The 19,405-nt window shown below is 47.0% G+C and overlaps 12 non-coding genes across 12 annotated transcripts; all 12 read right to left on the bottom strand.

Moving 5' to 3' along the window:
- Positions 1 to 363: 363 nt before the first annotated feature.
- On the bottom strand, positions 364 to 435 carry Trnat-agu. The gene has a single exon. It is a non-coding gene; the product is annotated as a tRNA-Thr (tRNA).
- A 6,873-nt stretch (positions 436 to 7,308) lies between these two features.
- On the bottom strand, positions 7,309 to 7,381 carry Trnar-ucg. Its single transcript has one exon. It is a non-coding gene; the product is annotated as a tRNA-Arg (tRNA).
- A 542-nt stretch (positions 7,382 to 7,923) lies between these two features.
- Positions 7,924 to 7,995, bottom strand: Trnat-agu. Its single transcript has one exon. It is a non-coding gene; the product is annotated as a tRNA-Thr (tRNA).
- Positions 7,996 to 8,316: 321 nt separating this feature from the next.
- Positions 8,317 to 8,389, bottom strand: Trnak-cuu. Its single transcript has one exon. It is a non-coding gene; the product is annotated as a tRNA-Lys (tRNA).
- Positions 8,390 to 9,204: 815 nt separating this feature from the next.
- Positions 9,205 to 9,276, bottom strand: Trnat-agu. Its single transcript has one exon. It is a non-coding gene; the product is annotated as a tRNA-Thr (tRNA).
- A 572-nt stretch (positions 9,277 to 9,848) lies between these two features.
- Trnat-agu lies at positions 9,849 to 9,920 on the bottom strand. Its single transcript has one exon. It is a non-coding gene; the product is annotated as a tRNA-Thr (tRNA).
- Positions 9,921 to 10,241: 321 nt separating this feature from the next.
- Trnak-cuu lies at positions 10,242 to 10,314 on the bottom strand. Its single transcript has one exon. It is a non-coding gene; the product is annotated as a tRNA-Lys (tRNA).
- Positions 10,315 to 10,752: 438 nt separating this feature from the next.
- Trnar-ucg lies at positions 10,753 to 10,825 on the bottom strand. Its single transcript has one exon. It is a non-coding gene; the product is annotated as a tRNA-Arg (tRNA).
- A 542-nt stretch (positions 10,826 to 11,367) lies between these two features.
- On the bottom strand, positions 11,368 to 11,439 carry Trnat-agu. Its single transcript has one exon. It is a non-coding gene; the product is annotated as a tRNA-Thr (tRNA).
- A 321-nt stretch (positions 11,440 to 11,760) lies between these two features.
- Trnak-cuu lies at positions 11,761 to 11,833 on the bottom strand. The gene has a single exon. It is a non-coding gene; the product is annotated as a tRNA-Lys (tRNA).
- Positions 11,834 to 18,544: 6,711 nt separating this feature from the next.
- Positions 18,545 to 18,616, bottom strand: Trnat-agu. Its single transcript has one exon. It is a non-coding gene; the product is annotated as a tRNA-Thr (tRNA).
- A 321-nt stretch (positions 18,617 to 18,937) lies between these two features.
- Trnak-cuu lies at positions 18,938 to 19,010 on the bottom strand. The gene has a single exon. It is a non-coding gene; the product is annotated as a tRNA-Lys (tRNA).
- Between the last annotated feature and the right edge of the window lie 395 nt (positions 19,011 to 19,405).

Genomic DNA, 19,405 nt, shown 5'->3' with positions numbered 1-19,405 from the left:
AGAGGTTGCAAATCAGCTTCAATCGCTTACTGCCATCTCAGTCGGTTGCAGAAGGTACCTCACCCTATGTCATACAATGGCGAGTTGCCGCTATTACCAAAGCGGCGGCGGCGCCGACGACGACGACAACCGCGAGGGTCTCTACCAGGGGTAGAAAATACATCACAAGAACTAAGTATTTCACGTCGGCATTCTCCGGAGACTGCCAAAAGCAGCAGTTTCTGGTGCCTACTTTAATAGCACCATTCGCACTATTCATTTGCGAGAGCACTTCTTTAATACCGCACCCATTCATAATTTTTTTTATCCTTGACCGCTTTTTTCGAAAGGGCTACGGTAGAAGGGGCTTTTACAAAATTCATTTGCCCCCTGTGAGGATCGAACTCACGACCTCTGGTTTACTAGACCAGCGCTCTGCCACTGAGCTAAGGAGGCGCCGCCTAGCGCAATTTTCGGGTACTGTATTCTTGTGGACTAGTGAATCGGAGCCCTTCAGCTGGAAACGCACCGCATTAGCGACCATTATTTGTATTTAGTTAGCACAGCTGCTGCTTTCTTACACATCTCACACGATATCGATGTACGCCTAAAACTTCAAAACAACACATTTAATTCATTTCAGAGTTACTTTCAGCTTCAAAAACCATTCCTCTGATATTCATACGAAGCTAGGCATCGTCGTAACCCGTTACGTTCATTACGCAAGGCTCACGAGAGGGGCGCAGGTTGCATCCGCGTAGACACAAAATTTGGCGCCGCCCAGCGTGGGGCTCGAACCCACGACCCTGAGATTAAGAGTCTCATGCTCTACCGACTTTTTTTTTTTTTTTTTTTTTGACATGGTGGGACTCGAACCCACAATCCCCGGTTTAGGAGACCGATACCTTATCCATTTTTTTTTTTTTTTTTTTTTTTGTTACCCCAAAAACCACAACACAAAGATATCGTAAATGCTGTGAGAATAACCAAGACACAGCAAGCAAAATTATGTTCGGCTACCGGTAATCGAATCCTGGCCTCGTGGCGAAAGCCATGTCTCCTAGCAGCTTTCCATTCTTTCTGACCGCCAGACAATCAGACTTGCAAGGCAAGCACCATAGTCACTGCCGTCTCTAGTAGTATCTGTGGAACCTGTTCCCGCGTAATTTACTTGTTTTCCCGCATGTACGAAATTGGTAGTTTTGGAATATTTAAAATGCATTGTCAGATGTGGGGTTCGAACCCACGCTCCCCTTAGGGAACCAGAGCTTAAATCTGGCGCCTTAGACCGCTTTTTTTTTTTTTTTTTTTTTCGCCTTAACCACTTTTTTTTTTTTCTTTTTTGCGCTCTGCCACTTTTTTTTTTTTTTTTTTTTTTTTTAATCTTCGGATTCGATGTCCGACGCCTGATCCATTTTTTTTTTAATTCATTTTTTTATCTTTATTCTTTTAATTAATTGTTGTTTTTTTTTTTTTTTTTTTTTTTTTTTTTTTTTTTTTTTTTTTTTTTTTACGAAATCCCCTCCTTTAGGGAGCACCGTGAAGAGTTGGGCAAGAAGAATTTAAAAAGAAGAAAAAAAAAAAAACAAAACGAAACAAAAAGATGTTTTCTCATCTCGGATCCAAGTGTATTCTGGTAATCCGTGTGCACAGTTGGAGGGAGGTACCGAGGCGCAGTGGCTGAAGTCAGGACACGAGGCAGAAGCAGTGGGGCCTCTTCGCGGCACTACAGGTGCTCCGCGTCCCAACCCACCCCCACACTCCCGGTTCACTACCCTATTCCCATTTTTTTGAATACAATGTTAAGCATATTTCCAAAGTTCTTGCCATGATTCTTGTATTGAAGTGTTTTGTGAAATTCGATTGCCATATGCATTTTGAATGCGACAGGATCATCATCCCCAAGTTTGTTAAAGATATAACTAGAATAATGACCCAGTAACCAAGCCACAGTATTATTTTTCGTCTGTGGGTAAAACTTAAAATCAGGCCGATAGATCATCATTGCGTGGACATTGGCGGGAACACTGCGAGTGATAAGTGCGACTTGTTGCTGAATCCAGTTCCAGTTGTGGAGACGTTCCCCACAGGTGCATCTGTGCAGCACGGTATCTGTGAGGTTGCAGTGAAGACAGAGGTCGGTAGCACTCAGCCCTATCCGGTGGAGTCGCTCATTGGTACTTATGATATTATTGACTGCTTTGTACCACGCAGTACGGGCATCCGAGCTCAAAACAGGGGAACCAACGTTTCGCCATACTGCATCCCATTGGACTCCACTATATTTGCTAACAATCGGATTCTGGCTTTCGTGTTCCCTCCTTTCCGCCAAAATTGCTTTTGCCGTTAAGGACTGAGTGTGCCGTAACTGGGGACTAAGGTAGCTATACTCGAGATAATACTCTCTGATATGTTTAAGCCGGTAACAAATAGGTTGAACATTCAGCGGAGATTCAAGACTGTGTGGCCGGACAGCATGAAATAACTGTGCCGTAAGACCATGAGGTGCACCCTGTATGATTGCCGCCGTGCGTGACACGTACAGAGCCAGTGCTTTGCGCCGTATGTCAACCAATCCCATCCCTCCATGCGTTGGGTGTAGCGCTGCTGTTCGTGCAGATACACGAAAGATCTCGCCTTTCCATAGAAAATTCGTAACTTTTGACATGATATTTTGAGCCACTCCTGCAGGAATAGGAAGAACCTGCGCCGTGTAGAAGGCCTTAGATAAAACACACGTATTAATCAACGTAATTCTGTCAAATTGGTTCAGACTTCTGTGGTAGTTATCAATGACTGCACCGTTGATTTTGTGAGCCACATCCCTCCAGTTCGCCGCCGTCATGTTTAATATTGACGCCTTCAACACTATCCCTAGAGCTTTCAGTTCACTGACGTGTGTGGCACACGAAATTTGAAGACGGTCGAGGCCTCGCAGATTTAAAAACTTGCTTTTCTGTTCATTGATGTGTGCTCCAGACGCCTGACAGTAGGTCTTGAGGACAGCTTCAAGCGCAGTGACGTCAGACTCATCTCTGATAACAATCCCAACATCATCCGCATAAGCTCCTGTTACGGACTTCACTCCTGAGATCGTTAAACCACTAAGCTTCGCCTGCAGGTGCGTGAGGAGCGGCTCGAGCGAAATGACGAACAGCAACATCGACAAGGGGCTGCCCTGAGGGACACCTCTGTCGATGAGGAGCCGTTTCGTGAGTTGCGAATTTACTGAAATTTTTGCAGTGATTCCGATGGCTACATTTTTTATTATTGCGATCGCGGACGGTAAGAAGCCCAAGCGCCGCAGTGTCTCTAGTAGGTACGTGTGGTTGACAAGATCAAATGCCTTAAAAAAATCGAGAAAGAGCAGACCACATTGTACGTTGCTGGCGTCAGCGAGCGCAATAACATCCCTATAAAAGGCAACCGTTTGCAGTATAGTCCGCCGAAAAGCACATGTTTGCTGTTTGCAAAGCATGTTGGAAGTGAGCGGCAGAAGCCTCATCTTAACTGCACGAGCTACAATCTTGTAATCGGAATTCAGTAGTGATATCGGCCGAAGATTTGTTACAGATTTTCCACCTCTGGTCTTAGGGAGGAGAACAATTTTACATTCTTTAAACTCTCCTGGAACAGACTGCCCCTGCAAGACCTCGTTCACCATGTCTGTGATCTTCGCTCCGAGTAGGTGCCAGTACTTTTTATAAAATTCAATGGGAAGACCGTCAGGCCCAGGGGACTTGTTAGTAGGGGAACTGCAGATGATGTCGAAAACGTCTTCGTGACTGAAACCCGAAGAAAGACTTTCACTTTCGTCTGCAGTGATCCTCGAAGGAAGAACTTCAAGGAGTTGAGAAGCGCTGTCTGCATGGGGAGCGTTTGAAGTATAAGTCCTGACAAAGTAGCTGTAAAGTTCTCTGACGATATCGCGTTGATTTGTGACCGTCGTGCCATCTTCGAGTTTAAGTCCATCAATGAAAGCCCTCCGTCTATTCTTCGCGTGCTTGACAAGGTGATACAGGGCCACCGTTTCGTCTGCGCGTACTGATTTTACTTTGGATCGAACCTTAAGTCCTTCTAACTGCTCCCGCTTCAGACTGATTAATTTAGCTTTGATTCTCTGAATTTCCCCTATTCTAGTAGCCGTGGCATCCGCTCTGTCATACAAATCTCTTAATACGGAGTAATAAAATTCCATTGTCCTGCGAATTCCAGTAGCCCGTTCAATACCAAAGGACATAAGAACCCTGCGCAGTTTGGGCTTCGCTTTATAGGTCCACCATGCTATAATGCTAGGGAAGGCAGGAACAGTGCGGAGGCACTGCTCCCAAGCACGCCTGACGGCCTCCTCCAGGTCTGAGTCGGTTAATAATGAAAGATTAAGATGCCACTGATTTTTAAACCAGCGCGTGGGTTGTTGTTGTAAGTTGATACACGCAACCACGCCACTGTGGTCTGAGAAACTGGTAGGAATAGTTTCTACATTTAATAAGTTAGTTGCTAAGTTTTCAGACACATAAATCCTGTCGATCCTGCTACAGGAATTTCCAACGATGTGGGTGTACCTCACTAAAGTTGGGTACCGAGCTTCCCAGGTGTCCTTGAGTTTAAGATCATAAACAAGACGGTTTAAATCAGGTGAATAATTAAAATTCGGTGTCTGATCTTTTCTGGACAATACACAATTAAAATCACCTCCAATGATCAGCTGCGGAGGATTGTTCCGCAGTAAATAAATGATATCTTCCTTATAAAAGCGGGCTCTGTCAGCTCTACGAGTACTCCCGGAAGGCGCGTACAGATTAATAACAGTAACGCCAAAAATAGTGACACTCAGTCCTCGACCGGATTCTAATCTTTCAACGTGGGCAAACGGAATACCTTCCCTAATTAAGACGGCAGTCCCCACGTTCGTGTCTGGGGAAGAATTGATTATTGCAACAAAACCGGTAAGGTTTATTTGCTGCAAGGCCACCTCTTGTAAAAGGGCGATGTCTGTATCCGACTCGTAAAGATATTGTTGGAGAGCACGCACCTTGACGTCAGAACGGATCTTGTTAATATTTAACGTTGTTATTTTATATGCCTGTGACATACTGAGACCTATGCAGGAAGGGGGAGGAATTAATCATCGCCAACGATCGGATCGTCATGCCATTCCATTTGTTTATCCGGTTGTAAAGCCAAGTCATGCTCGTTGTGTTTGCCCCCGGCATCTTTATTCTTACTTTTCTTTCGGACAACGTTCACATTTGGTTGGATTCTGTTCCTGCGGCGCCCACTATGAGCCATCTCGGCAGACGGCGGCGTGGGCGGGTCGTGGGGAATGTCAACGGCCGACGACGGTCCCGACACTACGGCCGGAATCACTCGCACCGTGTCCTCCGGCGGCAACCCAGCTGCGGAAGTACTTTCACTGTCAACACGTTTATTATCAAACTCCACATGAAGTGGTGTGTTGACATTTTCCGTCACCGACTGCTGTTTATGTTCGCGTTCCGTGTTATGACAACATTCCTGTTGTGTTGCCGTGTTGCGAGCCGCCGCCGTTGGCTGTTCGGCATCCTCAGCTAGAGGCGTGGTCTGTTTACTATCACGACTGTCTACGCCGTGGTGAACCCCTGCAGCGACCTGCTGTTCACATGTCGGTCGGTCCACCGGAACCTGTGGCTGTGGTTGGTTGGAGGGCCGACCATCCGTCCCCTGCGACGCCGCGACAGCAGCTGAAATGTCACTATGTGACATGCCAGAGGAAATATCGTCTACTAGAACGGAACCTTTTAAGAACTTAGTATCAGATCTACGTTCCTGCGAGTCCTGTCTCTTTGATTCTGGGGTACTGTGGGCTTCGTCCTCAGAACTACTACCGTCACAAGTCCTACGCCGTTTGTTGGTAGCAGTGTCTCCGGTCGCAAGTGTCGGTTCGTCCGTACTTGTCCGAGGCAAGGTTGGAAATTCCTCAATGCGCACGACTTCCTGTTCATGCAACGCAGCTACACCCCCGGCTGTAGCACTTTCTGCCGCTTGATTATCGGTAATAATCTCCGCGAGCGTTAGCCGTTTCCGTTGCTGTAAGGAATTTTTTAAGACGAAAACCCGTTTAGGACAATCTTGACGCATGTGGCCACTCTCATTGCAGATGTGACACGTCAAAGTTTGACCAGAGTACGTAACTTGAACCCTGTAATCGCAAACCATAATATGGGAAGGAATATTGACTTTCACATGCATATCTACTGACCGAACACCACTGAAACACTGCAAGCGATGTTGGCTAGACCAGCGTTCATTTCGAATCTGTTTGACATCCCCATACTTGCTTAACACATCTTTTAAATAACAATTTTCAACTTCCGGGGGCAAATTAAAAATACGTACATTTTTATATTCTACGTCGGCATTAGTAACGGTGACGGTACTTACAGAGTTATCCCGATGCCGGAAGTCAACTCGCCCGCCATGCTTCATTAGTATCTTATCCAGCAACACAGGGTTCAGCAATTTGACAAAAAAACAATATTGCTCCATGTCGTAATATGCAGTGTGCACCTGATCAGAATTGATACCAATAACGTCCACTATCCAGTCATGAATTTCCAGTGATGTCGGTTGTACGTGACGGGTTGACTTTTCAAATTCAAAGCGGAGGGTACTTTTCCTGGGAAATAACCTGGCCATATCAGAAATTAACAAGCGGTCAAGGCCGCTAAATAATAACAAAGAAAACGGTTAGAAACTCCAAAACAATTAACGGAAAATTTCACTGCACTTATAACAGAAAGTAAACACAACACAAATATCACAACTCGCAAACTCTCCGGTTAACAGCGCTCTCAGCACGTCCGTGTAGCTCCGTGTCTCAAGCGCGACTACCGACTGAGCTAGCCGGGCTCCACACAACGCGTTACGAGCCATACAGTATTTATGCGACCTGCGACCCTCTATGGAAGATCCTTTTGACTACAGCTTATTTCCTGCTGCCACAAATGAGCTACAATCCTATTCAATGAAAAATTGTCTCCGAAAGGCATCAAATCTACTTGAAATGATACGTGGCTATCAGCACCATTATTCAACACACATGCTCGACTGTGCGCAGACGCCTGTGGCGTAGCTCTTGGGTCCTGAGTCAGACGCAGTAGTTCCAAGAAAACTCTCCTGATCGGCACTGTGCCGAAAATTTCGCTACACAACCCCTTTGTCTTGCCTGAGCTTCAGGTAGACGCCGGTTTGCAGCCAGGAAGCGCACAGCAGCAACTTTCAACTAGTTTTGTAGTACTCAAACAACACAGTAAAACAGCATGCATCTTTTGCAGAACTGGAAAAACTCGACCGTGACAGGAGTCGAACCTGCAATCTTCGGATCCGAAGTCCGACGCCTTATCCATTAGGCCACACGGTCACTGGCGCAATATGCTTCCCCACACACACCTCATTTTCGCCATTTGTACGCTTGCCGGAATGAATTTCCCATCTTTGACGCAATTCTCCATCTCCAATTTCAGTACTAAAAAGGCGACGCTACTTCTTGCTGTGTCCCATCGCAAGTTACATTCAAGCCCTTATGACGCTGATCAAACAAGAGGTTGCAAATCAGCTTCAATCGCTTACTGCCATCTCAGTCGGTTGCAGAAGGTACCTCACCCTATGTCATACAATGGCGAGTTGCCGCTATTACCAAAGCGGCGGCGGCGCCGACGACGACGACAACCGCGAGGGTCTCTACCAGGGGTAGAAAATACATCACAAGAACTAAGTATTTCACGTCGGCACTCTCCGGAGACTGCCAAAAGCAGCAGTTTCTGGTGCCTACTTTAATAGCACCATTCGCACTATTCATTTGCGAGAGCACTTCTTTAATACCGCACCCATTCATAATTTTTTTTATCCTTGACCGCTTTTTTCGAAAGGGCTACGGTAGAAGGGGCTTTTACAAAATTCATTTGCCCCCTGTGAGGATCGAACTCACGACCTCTGGTTTACTAGACCAGCGCTCTGCCACTGAGCTAAGGAGGCGCCGCCTAGCGCAATTTTCGGGTACTGTATTCTTGTGGACTAGTGAATCGGAGCCCTTCAGCTGGAAACGCACCGCATTAGCGACCATTATTTGTATTTAGTTAGCACAGCTGCTGCTTTCTTACACATCTCACACGATATCGATGTACGCCTAAAACTTCAAAACAACACATTTAATTCATTTCAGAGTTACTTTCAGCTTCAAAAACCATTCCTCTGATATTCATACGAAGCTAGGCATCGTCGTAACCCGTTACGTTCATTACGCAAGGCTCACGAGAGGGGCGCAGGTTGCATCCGCGTAGACACAAAATTTGGCGCCGCCCAGCGTGGGGCTCGAACCCACGACCCTGAGATTAAGAGTCTCATGCTCTACCGACTGAGCTAGCCGGGCTCCACACAACGCGTTACGAGCCATACAGTATTTATGCGACCTGCGACCCTCTATGGAAGATCCTTTTGACTACAGCTTATTTCCTGCTGCCACAAATGAGCTACAATCCTATTCAATGAAAAATTGTCTCCGAAAGGCATCAAATCTACTTGAAATGATACGTGGCTATCAGCACCATTATTCAACACACATGCTCGACTGTGCGCAGACGCCTGTGGCGTAGCTCTTGGGTCCTGAGTCAGACGCAGTAGTTCCAAGAAAACTCTCCTGATCGGCACTGTGCCGAAAATTTCGCTACACAACCCCTTTGTCTTGCTTGAGCTTCAGGTAGACGCCGGTTTGCAGCCAGGAAGCGCACAGCAGCAACTTTCAACTAGTTTTGTAGTACTCAAACAACACAGTAAAACAGCATGCATCTTTTGCAGAACTGGAAAAACTCGACCGTGACAGGATTCGAACCTGCAATCTTCGGATCCGAAGTCCGACGCCTTATCCATTTTTTTTTTTTTTTTTTTCTCATTTTTTGGGCCTCCCTTCTCCCCACACAGCCCATCCATACGCTCACCTTCTTGTGCCTTCTTCGGCTAGCTTCTGCGCTTTTTTAGTGGAGACTGTTCTTTTGTATTTTTTGGTTTTAAGTTTTTTTATTTTTTTTTATTTTTTTTTTTTTTTTTTTTTTTTTTTTTTTTTTTATTTGGCGGTGGTATATCTCAGGATCACTACCTCTCAAGCTCGTCTTCACTTAGTAATGGCATGAATATTTCCGTGTCGTTCTGCATTCGTCGATGTTTCAGTTGCTTGAAGGAAAATTCATTTGCCTCCTGTGAGGATCGAACTCACGACCTCTGGTTTACTAGACCAGCGCTCTGCCACTGAGCTAAGGAGGCGCCGCCGCTCCATTAGGCCACACGGTCACTGGCGCAATATGCTTCCCCACACACACCTCATTTTCGCCATTTGTACGCTTGCCGGAATGAATTTCCCATCTTTGACGCAATTCTCCATCTCCAATTTCAGTACTAAAAAGGCGACGCTACTTCTTGCTGTGTCCCATCGCAAGTTACATTCAAGCCCTTATGACGCTGATCAAACAAGAGGTTGCAAATCAGCTTCAATCGCTTACTGCCATCTCAGTCGGTTGCAGAAGGTACCTCACCCTATGTCATACAATGGCGAGTTGCCGCTATTACCAAAGCGGCGGCGGCGCCGACGACGACGACGACAACCGCGAGGGTCTCTACCAGGGGTAGAAAATACATCACAAGAACTAAGTATTTCACGTCGGCATTCTCCGGAGACTGCCAAAAGCAGCAGTTTCTGGTGCCTACTTTAATAGCACCATTCGCACTATTCATTTGCGAGAGCACTTCTTTAATACCGCACCCATTCATAATTTTTTTTATCCTTGACCGCTTTTTTCGAAAGGGCTACGGTAGAAGGGGCTTTTACAAAATTCATTTGCCCCCTGTGAGGATCGAACTCACGACCTCTGGTTTACTAGACCAGCGCTCTGCCACTGAGCTAAGGAGGCGCCGCCTAGCGCAATTTTCGGGTACTGTATTCTTCTGGACTAGTGAATCGGAGCCCTTCAGCTGGAAACGCACCGCATTAGCGACCATTATTTGTATTTAGTTAGCACAGCTGCTGCTTTCTTACACATCTCACACGATATCGATGTACGCCTAAAACTTCAAAACAACACATTTAATTCATTTCAGAGTTACTTTCAGCTTCAAAAACCATTCCTCTGATATTCATACGAAGCTAGGCATCGTCGTAACCCGTTACGTTCATTACGCAAGGCTCACGAGAGGGGCGCAGGTTGCATCCGCGTAGACACAAAATTTGGCGCCGCCCAGCGTGGGGCTCGAACCCACGACCCTGAGATTAAGAGTCTCATGCTCTACCGACTGAGCTAGCCGGGCTCCACACAACGCGTTACGAGCCATACAGTATTTATGCGACCTGCGACCCTCTATGGAAGATCCTTTTGACTACAGCTTATTTCCTGCTGCCACAAATGAGCTACAATCCTATTCAATGAAAAATTGTCTCCGAAAGGCATCAAATCTACTTGAAATGATACGTGGCTATCAGCACCATTATTCAACACACATGCTCGACTGTGCGCAGACGCCTGTGGCGTAGCTCTTGGGTCCTGAGTCAGACGCAGTAGTTCCAAGAAAACTCTCCTGATCGGCACTGTGCCGAAAATTTCGCTACACAACCCCTTTGTCTTGCTTGAGCTTCAGGTAGACGCCGGTTTGCAGCCAGGAAGCGCACAGCAGCAACTTTCAACTAGTTTTGTAGTACTCAAACAACACAGTAAAACAGCATGCATCTTTTGCAGAACTGGAAAAACTCGACCGTGACAGGATTCGAACCTGCAATCTTCGGATCCGAAGTCCGACGCCTTATCCATTAGGCCACACGGTCACTGGCGCAATATGCTTCCCCACACACACCTCATTTTCGCCATTTGTACGCTTGCCGGAATGAATTTCCCATCTTTGACGCAATTCTCCATCTCCAATTTCAGTACTAAAAAGGCGACGCTACTTCTTGCTGTGTCCCATCGCAAGTTACATTCAAGCCCTTATGACGCTGATCAAACAAGAGGTTGCAAATCAGCTTCAATCGCTTACTGCCATCTCAGTCGGTTGCAGAAGGTACCTCACCCTATGTCATACAATGGCGAGTTGCCGCTATTACCAAAGCGGCGGCGGCGCCGACGACGACGACAACCGCGAGGGTCTCTACCAGGGGTAGAAAATACATCACAAGAACTAAGTATTTCACGTCGGCATTCTCCGGAGACTGCCAAAAGCAGCAGTTTCTGGTGCCTACTTTAATAGCACCATTCGCACTATTCATTTGCGAGAGCACTTCTTTAATACCGCACCCATTCATAATTTTTTTTATCCTTGACCGCTTTTTTCGAAAGGGCTACGGTAGAAGGGGCTTTTACAAAATTCATTTGCCCCCTGTGAGGATCGAACTCACGACCTCTGGTTTACTAGACCAGCGCTCTGCCACTGAGCTAAGGAGGCGCCGCCTAGCGCGATTTTCGGGTACTGTATTCTTGTGGACTAGTGAATCGGAGCCCTTCAGCTGGAAACGCACCGCATTAGCGACCATTATTTGTATTTAGTTAGCACAGCTGCTGCTTTCTTACACATCTCACACGATATCGATGTACGCCTAAAACTTCAAAACAACACATTTAATTCATTTCAGAGTTACTTTCAGCTTCAAAAACCATTCCTCTGATATTCATACGAAGCTAGGCATCGTCGTAACCCGTTACGTTCATTACGCAAGGCTCACGAGAGGGGCGCAGGTTGCATCCGCGTAGACACAAAATTTGGCGCCGCCCAGCGTGGGGCTCGAACCCACGACCCTGAGATTAAGAGTCTCATGCTCTACCGACTGAGCTAGCCGGGCTCCACACAACGCGTTACGAGCCATACAGTATTTATGCGACCTGCGACCCTCTATGGAAGATCCTTTTGACTACAGCTTATTTCCTGCTGCCACAAATGAGCTACAATCCTATTCAATGAAAAATTGTCTCCGAAAGGCATCAAATCTACTTGAAATGATACGTGGCTATCAGCACCATTATTCAACACACATGCTCGACTGTGCGCAGACGCCTGTGGCGTAGCTCTTGGGTCCTGAGTCAGACGCAGTAGTTCCAAGAAAACTCTCCTGATCGGCACTGTGCCGAAAATTTCGCTACACAACCCCTTTGTCTTGCTTGAGCTTCAGGTAGACGCCGGTTTGCAGCCAGGAAGCGCACAGCAGCAACTTTCAACTAGTTTTGTAGTACTCAAACAACACAGTAAAACAGCATGCATCTTTTGCAGAACTGGAAAAACTCGACCGTGACAGGATTCGAACCTGCAATCTTCGGATCCGAAGTCCGACGCCTTATCCATTTTTTTTTTTTTTTTTTTTTTTTTTACTTTTTTTTTTTTATTTTTTTTATTTTTTTTTGTATGCACTAGAGTGCTTGGCAGCCGGTGGCAAAGCGGGCAGGGGTCGCAATCCGGAGGCCTGGCCACGATGCCACCGCCATACCCCGCACCCAGTGCATGGTTTTGTGATTTGATTTGATTGTTACGTATTTATTATTATATTTTGTTTAACCTGCAATGGGGCGTCATGTACGTTCCATTATTTGTATAGATATAAACAAAATGATAAAAAGAAATCCATGTCTGGTCTTTGGAGGACGCAGCACACCATGAATCCAGCACAGCACATACTCAAAGTTGGTCTTCACGTAGAATAATTTTCCCAGTTTCCATGTCGTTGATTAGTATTGTGCATTCGGTTTCCCGATGATTGATTGTGGATTGCTGCTTCTCAAAACCCTGAGCATGCCATGCGTCGGAAGAGGAGCGCTGGTAACGTAGTGACACCATAGAGCAGGGACATGCCAAACAACCATTTCCCGTTTTGGAAAGCCTCTTGATAGGAAGAATAGAAGCTGCTGAAAACTCCTGGTTCGTACTAAATCGTCGTGCAGCTTTGATGAAAGATAACGCGAAATGAAAGGAAACAAATGAGGAGCCTCTTCTGGGTGTCGCCCTGCGGAACCAAAAGTAAAGTGCTGTCATTTGAACATGAAAAGGAAATCCAAAGACAAGTAAATGTTCGAGGCCGAGTGCACAGTGCACTCTGTACCGTCGTTTGACCCATGATGCAAATCACCCACAGCTGATGGTGCGGAGCCGACCAAATCCATGGAACCAATAACAATTTAACAAAGTAGTGAAAAAGAAAAGATAAGAAAAGAAAAACTCCGTCCAATGGATCTGTAAACTTAAAGTCTTCCATCACTTAAAGCAATAGTAAGAAAATTTTGAAACTGTTCTTTATACTGTCGCAACTTCTTAATCGCATAGTACTCTTCGATGAGGTACATCTGATAATCGTGTAGCGTTGGCGTTGTATGGACAAGCATGTAATAGACGAACTGGCCCATGAGCCAGACATAACTATTATTCTTAGATTGAGGATAAAGCTGCCAGTCTGGTTGGAGCGCGTCTTGAAGTTGAATGGAAGTATCCGACGTCCTATTAATGACAGCGAGTTTCTTTCGTGTCCACTGCCATATTTGTGTTTGATCCCTGCAGTGGAAGAGATGCGGCAGCGTTTCCACTAGGTTACACTTCTCACAAAACGGGGTGGGCCGCAGCTTGATTTTGTGCAATTTCTCTCCAGTGGGAATCACCTCATTGACAGCGTCATACCAAACAGCTCGAACTCTGGAGCGAAGGAGCGGAAAACTAATGTTCTTCCAGACATTTCTCCAGTTTTTGCCTAAATATTTCTTCTCAATTGGATTATCCAGCTGCCGTTTAGTAAGAGCAAGATAGGTCGCCGCCGTGTTGAACGGATGCGGGTTGTCCTGAACATAGCTGAGCTCCACATAATACCGCCGGATATAGCCAAGCTCAGGATGAATGTGTCCCACAGACGTTGGCGCAGACAAGTCCTTTGGACGTAAGGTGTTGAAAAGCCGTGCAGTGAGACTATTTGGGTTACTGAGTAGTATGCGGGAAGTACGAGTTAAAAAAGTCGCCACACATTGGGATTCAACGTCTTTGACGCCTAAGCCACCTCGGGAACGAAGTAACGAGGTAGCTTTAAAGGAAACTTTAAAGATGTTCCCTCTCCAGACATACCAGCAAGCAAGTGCTAAAATTTTTTTCGCAATGGCTGTCGGGATTGGTAAAACAGCAGCAGTGTGATAGAGCTTACTGAAAACGTAACTATTAATAAACTGTGCCCTCTGCATCCGGTCTAAAGACCGCATGTTATGTTCTTTGATCACCGCACGTAAGATGGTAAGCTTGCGTTCCCAATTCACGTGGAGCATGGCGTGGGGGTTCGGTGATATAACCAGGCCTAGATGCCGCAGGTCTTCGGTCCTGTCCAACCAAGAAATATCGATGGAATTGGGGTTGCGACCTAACGGCATGATTTTGGACTTTCGCTCATTAAGTCTAGCGCCACAAGCGACAGAGTACTGATGGACAATCCGACGAACTGACCCCAGCTCTTCGGTGTTAGTAATAAGCACACTGATATCGTCGGCATAGGCGTGGCAGACCGTTTTGGTGTTTAACGTTTGCAACCCGTGTAAAGTTACGTAAAACTTTTTAAGAAGTGGCTCTATAGCGATCGAGAATAACGTCATAGAAAGGGGACACCCTTGTCGCACTGCTTGTCGTATGGGCACAGGGGCGGTTAACTGGCCGTTAACCTTCACGCGTGAAGACGTGCCGCAGATACATTTCTGAATAAGCTGTCGAAAACGCTGGTTGAATCCCATTTTACTCATTGTGCGCAATAAAAATCCGTGATTAATTCTGTCAAACGCCTTATCGAAGTCGAGAAACAATAACGCCAAATCAGTGTTGGTAATCCAAGTTAAATAAGTCAGGTCGCGATATTCACACAAGGCATTCAACATCGGCCGACCACTGACTGCACCCGTCTGATAAGGGCCAAGTACTTTGCCAAGAAGTACTTTAAGCCTGGTGTTTATAATCCTAGTCAAGATCTTGAAATCAGAGTTAAGCAACGTAATTGGCCGAAAGTCATTTAACATAGTCGGATTGGATGTTTTAGGAACCAGGACAACCATTCCTTCCGTGAACTGCGGGGGGAAGGCAGCATGCGATAACAGTTCGTTATACATGGCGGTCAATTCGTCGCCGATCACATCCCAGAACCGTGAATAAAATTCGACCGGCAAGCCGTCTAAGCCGGCAGCTTTGTTCTTGGCAGCGCACGCGAGGATGGACTGAACTTCAGAATTGGTGACATTGGCCAAGAGAGCAGCGTTATCATCCTGATCCACTGTGGAGGCGATGTCGTTTAAAAAATCATCCCCCGCCGATAGATCGGTATCTGACTCGGAATAATGTTGTCGAAAATAATTGAAGACATGCGTCTTGATAGCACCCTGTTCATTGTACAGATTCCCGCCAGCATCCTTCAGATGAGCAATAATTTTTTGTTTACCACGTTTGGTTTCCCGTATGAGATGGAATAACGATGCAGACTCGTGGGAGACGTCATCAAAAGAGCGCGATCGGACCCGAGTGCCAACAAGTGCTTCACGAACTAGAGCAGTAATTTTGGCTTTGATACGCTTGATGCGGATCAGGTTGTCGGACAAAGCAGATGGATCGCTGTACAGCTGGCGTAAACCGAGGAAATAAAATTCTAGAGACCGTTTCCTCCAATAAGCCCTGGTCCTGGCAAACTGGCAAATACATTTCTTAATCCGCGGCTTAACAAACTCCGTCCACCAAAGAACGCGCTCCCTATACCGAGCTTGCCTCTGGAGGCACTGCTGCCAGGTGTCAACGAGGCAACGCCGTAAATCCGCTTCATCGAGCAGCGAGACATTCAGCTGCCACGTGCCGCGTCCCAAAAATGTCTTCTGCCGCACATGCCGAATCGTTAGATGGTATGCGGAGTGGTCACTGAAACTGAGCGGCCATAGTTCACAATCACGAATGGTATGCAAAAGATCTTGAGAAACATAAAACCTATCCAGACGGCTAGAAGAAGCAGCGCTCACATAGGTATATCCCATCGTGTGTGGTCGAAGGTGACACCAACTATCCTGTAAATGCAGTCCATCTGTTAACGTTAGTAGCTCGGGACAAAAATTAAAATGCGGACTTTGATCTTCGTTGCGTAAAACGCAGTTGAAATCCCCACCCAGGATGATCTTCAGTCGAACGTTCGGCAATAAGGTCACAACTTCAGCCCTAAAAAATTCACTTCTGTCCCTTCTGCCAGCGGACCCTGTCGGGGCGTACACGTTCAGGAGAAGCAAATCCTGTAATTGGGCGGCAATGCCGCGTCCCGTTTCTAAAATCGCTGTAGGTTGGTAAACGATGCCAGCTTTGAATAAAATCGCAGTACCCGCCTCAGTGCCAAGATTTAATATGGCATCATACCCAGGTATTTCTCCAACCTTGGGGGACACAACTTCTTGGAAGAAAACTATATCTATATCGGCGGCATATAGATAGTCGGTCAAGCATTTAAGTTTGACATCGGATGCGATCCTATTCAAATTAACTGTGGCTAGTTTATAATCTTGCATGGTGGGGATAGAAAGGGTCCGTGTTATTCACTTTCGTCTGCCCAAGACTTCTCGGCTGGCGTATGCTGATGGCCAGTATCCATCAGCTCAGGACTCGGACGGTCGACATGCATCTCCATATCGGCCTCCCCCACGTGGCGCGCGACGGAACCCATTTCATCTGTGCCGCCGCGTTCACTGCCGTCTTTTCGGATCTGCTTTATTGTGCGCTGCAGTTTCTTTTCCAGAGTGCGGATCTCCTCCGCACTCTGCTTCCGTGCCGACCGCTTAGATTTCCCAGGTCTTGGGGGAGGTGCGTCGGCGTCAGAAACGGTTTTGACGTCCGTCAAGAGACTGTGCGTAGACCCTTCCTCAGATAGGTCACTGCCGAGAGGAAGGGGCGTGGGGGGCGCAACGTCAGGGGGGCAAGAAACGCGCGACCTCTCGCCACCATCCGACAACTGTTTCAGCTCGACGGACGTAGTTGGAGTAGGGACGGGAGTCGGTCCTGCATGGTCGGCACGAAGGCCGACAGTCGGGGAAACCTGCAGGTGTGCAGCGTGGCTGTCGATATCGGTGACATCACTACGAACGGGACATTCGGGGGTTGCCGCAGAGTTGTTGACAATGACCGCGCCGGCGTCTGGGGTCACCGCAGCCTGTTGGTGGAGCGTCGGTTGTGTCGTAGACGACTCCATCAATGTCTGCGCGTAAGACAACCGATTGCCATCGTGCCCATCGAGAGGTGTAAGACGATGTTGCATTCCTCGGCGACCCGCCCGGACACGGGGACAAGCAGATTTTAAATGGTCGGTAGAACCACATATTACGCAAGTTCGCGGTTGTCCTTCGTACATCACCAGCGCTCGAAAACCCTGCACCAAAATGTTGGACGGGATGTGCTTCGATAAATCAATTTTCGCATTCCGAACGCCGTTATCAACATTGAAATGTTTGTAACCCCTCCATTGCTCGGCATGAATTTGCAAGACATTACCATAGGGAGACAAAGCTTGCCGAATTCTATCGAAGCTAACTTCGAAAGGCAGATTAAATATACGGACGGTTCGTAGCCCTAGTCCAGCATGACTAACAGATACTTTACAAATTTCGCCTTTAGAATTCACAAAATCCGCAGTGCCTTCCGTGAGGGTCATAATACGAACGCAAGGATCGTCACTAATCAATTTTACATAAACAGCGTTCGCAAGAAAATCATACGAAAACCCAAGAACTTCGTCATCCCGCAGTCCTAATCGATCGTAAAACCAGTCAATGAGTTCGTGAACCTGTGGTCGAGCATATCCATACGGAAATCCAAATCGTAGCGTGTAACGTCTCAACTCATCCTCCATCACTTTCGTGAAGTAGTACTTACAGTACCAACAGCGGCGTGCGCTCTTAAGCACAGGCGAAGCGACCACCACCGCACGTCTGCACACGGCCGCGGCCGCGGCGGAACTGTATCCATTAGGCCACACGGTCACTGGCGCAATATGCTTCCCCACACACACCTCATTTTCGCCATTTGTACGCTTGCCGGAATGAATTTCCCATCTTTGACGCAATTCTCCATCTCCAATTTCAGTACTAAAAAGGCGACGCTACTTCTTGCTGTGTCCCATCGCAAGTTACATTCAAGCCCTTATGACGCTGATCAAACAAGAGGTTGCAAATCAGCTTCAATCGCTTACTGCCATCTCAGTCGGTTGCAGAAGGTACCTCACCCTATGTCATACAATGGCGAGTTGCCGCTATTACCAAAGCGGCGGCGGCGCCGGCGCCGACGACGACGACAACCGCGAGGGTCTCTACCAGGGGTAGAAAATACATCACAAGAACTAAGTATTTCACGTCGGCATTCTCCGGAGACTGCCAAAAGCAGCAGTTTCTGGTGCCTACTTTAATAGCACCATTCGCACTATTCATTTGCGAGAGCACTTCTTTAATACCGCACCCATTCATAATTTTTTTTTATCCTTGACCGCTTTTTTCGAAAAAGGGCTACGGTACAAGGGGCTTTTACAAAATTCATTTGCCCCCTGTGAGGATCGAACTCACGACCTCTGGTTTACTAGACCAGCGCTCTGCCACTGAGCTAAGGAGGCGCCGCCTAGCGCAATTTTCGGGTACTGTATTCTTGTGGACTAGTGAATCGGAGCCCTTCAGCTGGAAACGCACCGCATTAGCGACCATTATTTGTATTTAGTTAGCACAGCTGCTGCTTTCTTACACATCTCACACGATATCGATGTACGCCTAAAACTTCAAAACAACACATTTAATTCATTTCAGAGTTACTTTCAGCTTCAAAAACCATTCCTCTGATATTCATACGAAGCTAGGCATCGTCGTAACCCGTTACGTTCATTACGCAAGGCTCACGAGAGGGGCGCAGGTTGCATCCGCGTAGACACAAAATTTGGCGCCGCCCAGCGTGGGGCTCGAACCCACGACCCTGAGATTAAGAGTCTCATGCTCTACCGACTGAGCTAGCCGGGCTCCACACAACGCGTTACGAGCCATACAGTATTTATGCGACCTGCGACCCTCTATGGAAGATCCTTTTGACTACAGCTTATTTCCTGCTGCCACAAATGAGCTACAATCCTATTCAATGAAAAATTGTCTCCGAAAGGCATCAAATCTACTTGAAATGATACGTGGCTATCAGCACCATTATTCAACACACATGCTCGACTGTGCGCAGACGCCTGTGGCGTAGCTCTTGGGTCCTGAGTCAGACGCAGTAGTTCCAAGAAAACTCTCCTGATCGGCACTGTGCCGAAAATTTCGCTACACAACCCCTTTGTCTTGCTTGAGCTTCAGGTAGACGCCGGTTTGCAGCCAGGAAGCGCACAGCAGCAACTTTCAACTAGTTTTGTAGTACTCAAACA

The sequence above is a fragment of the Schistocerca americana genome, chromosome 7, assembly GCF_021461395.2.
Source record: "Schistocerca americana isolate TAMUIC-IGC-003095 chromosome 7, iqSchAmer2.1, whole genome shotgun sequence".
Taxonomy (NCBI): Eukaryota; Metazoa; Arthropoda; class Insecta; order Orthoptera; family Acrididae; genus Schistocerca; species Schistocerca americana.
This window is presented reverse-complemented; position numbering and strand designations above follow the sequence as displayed.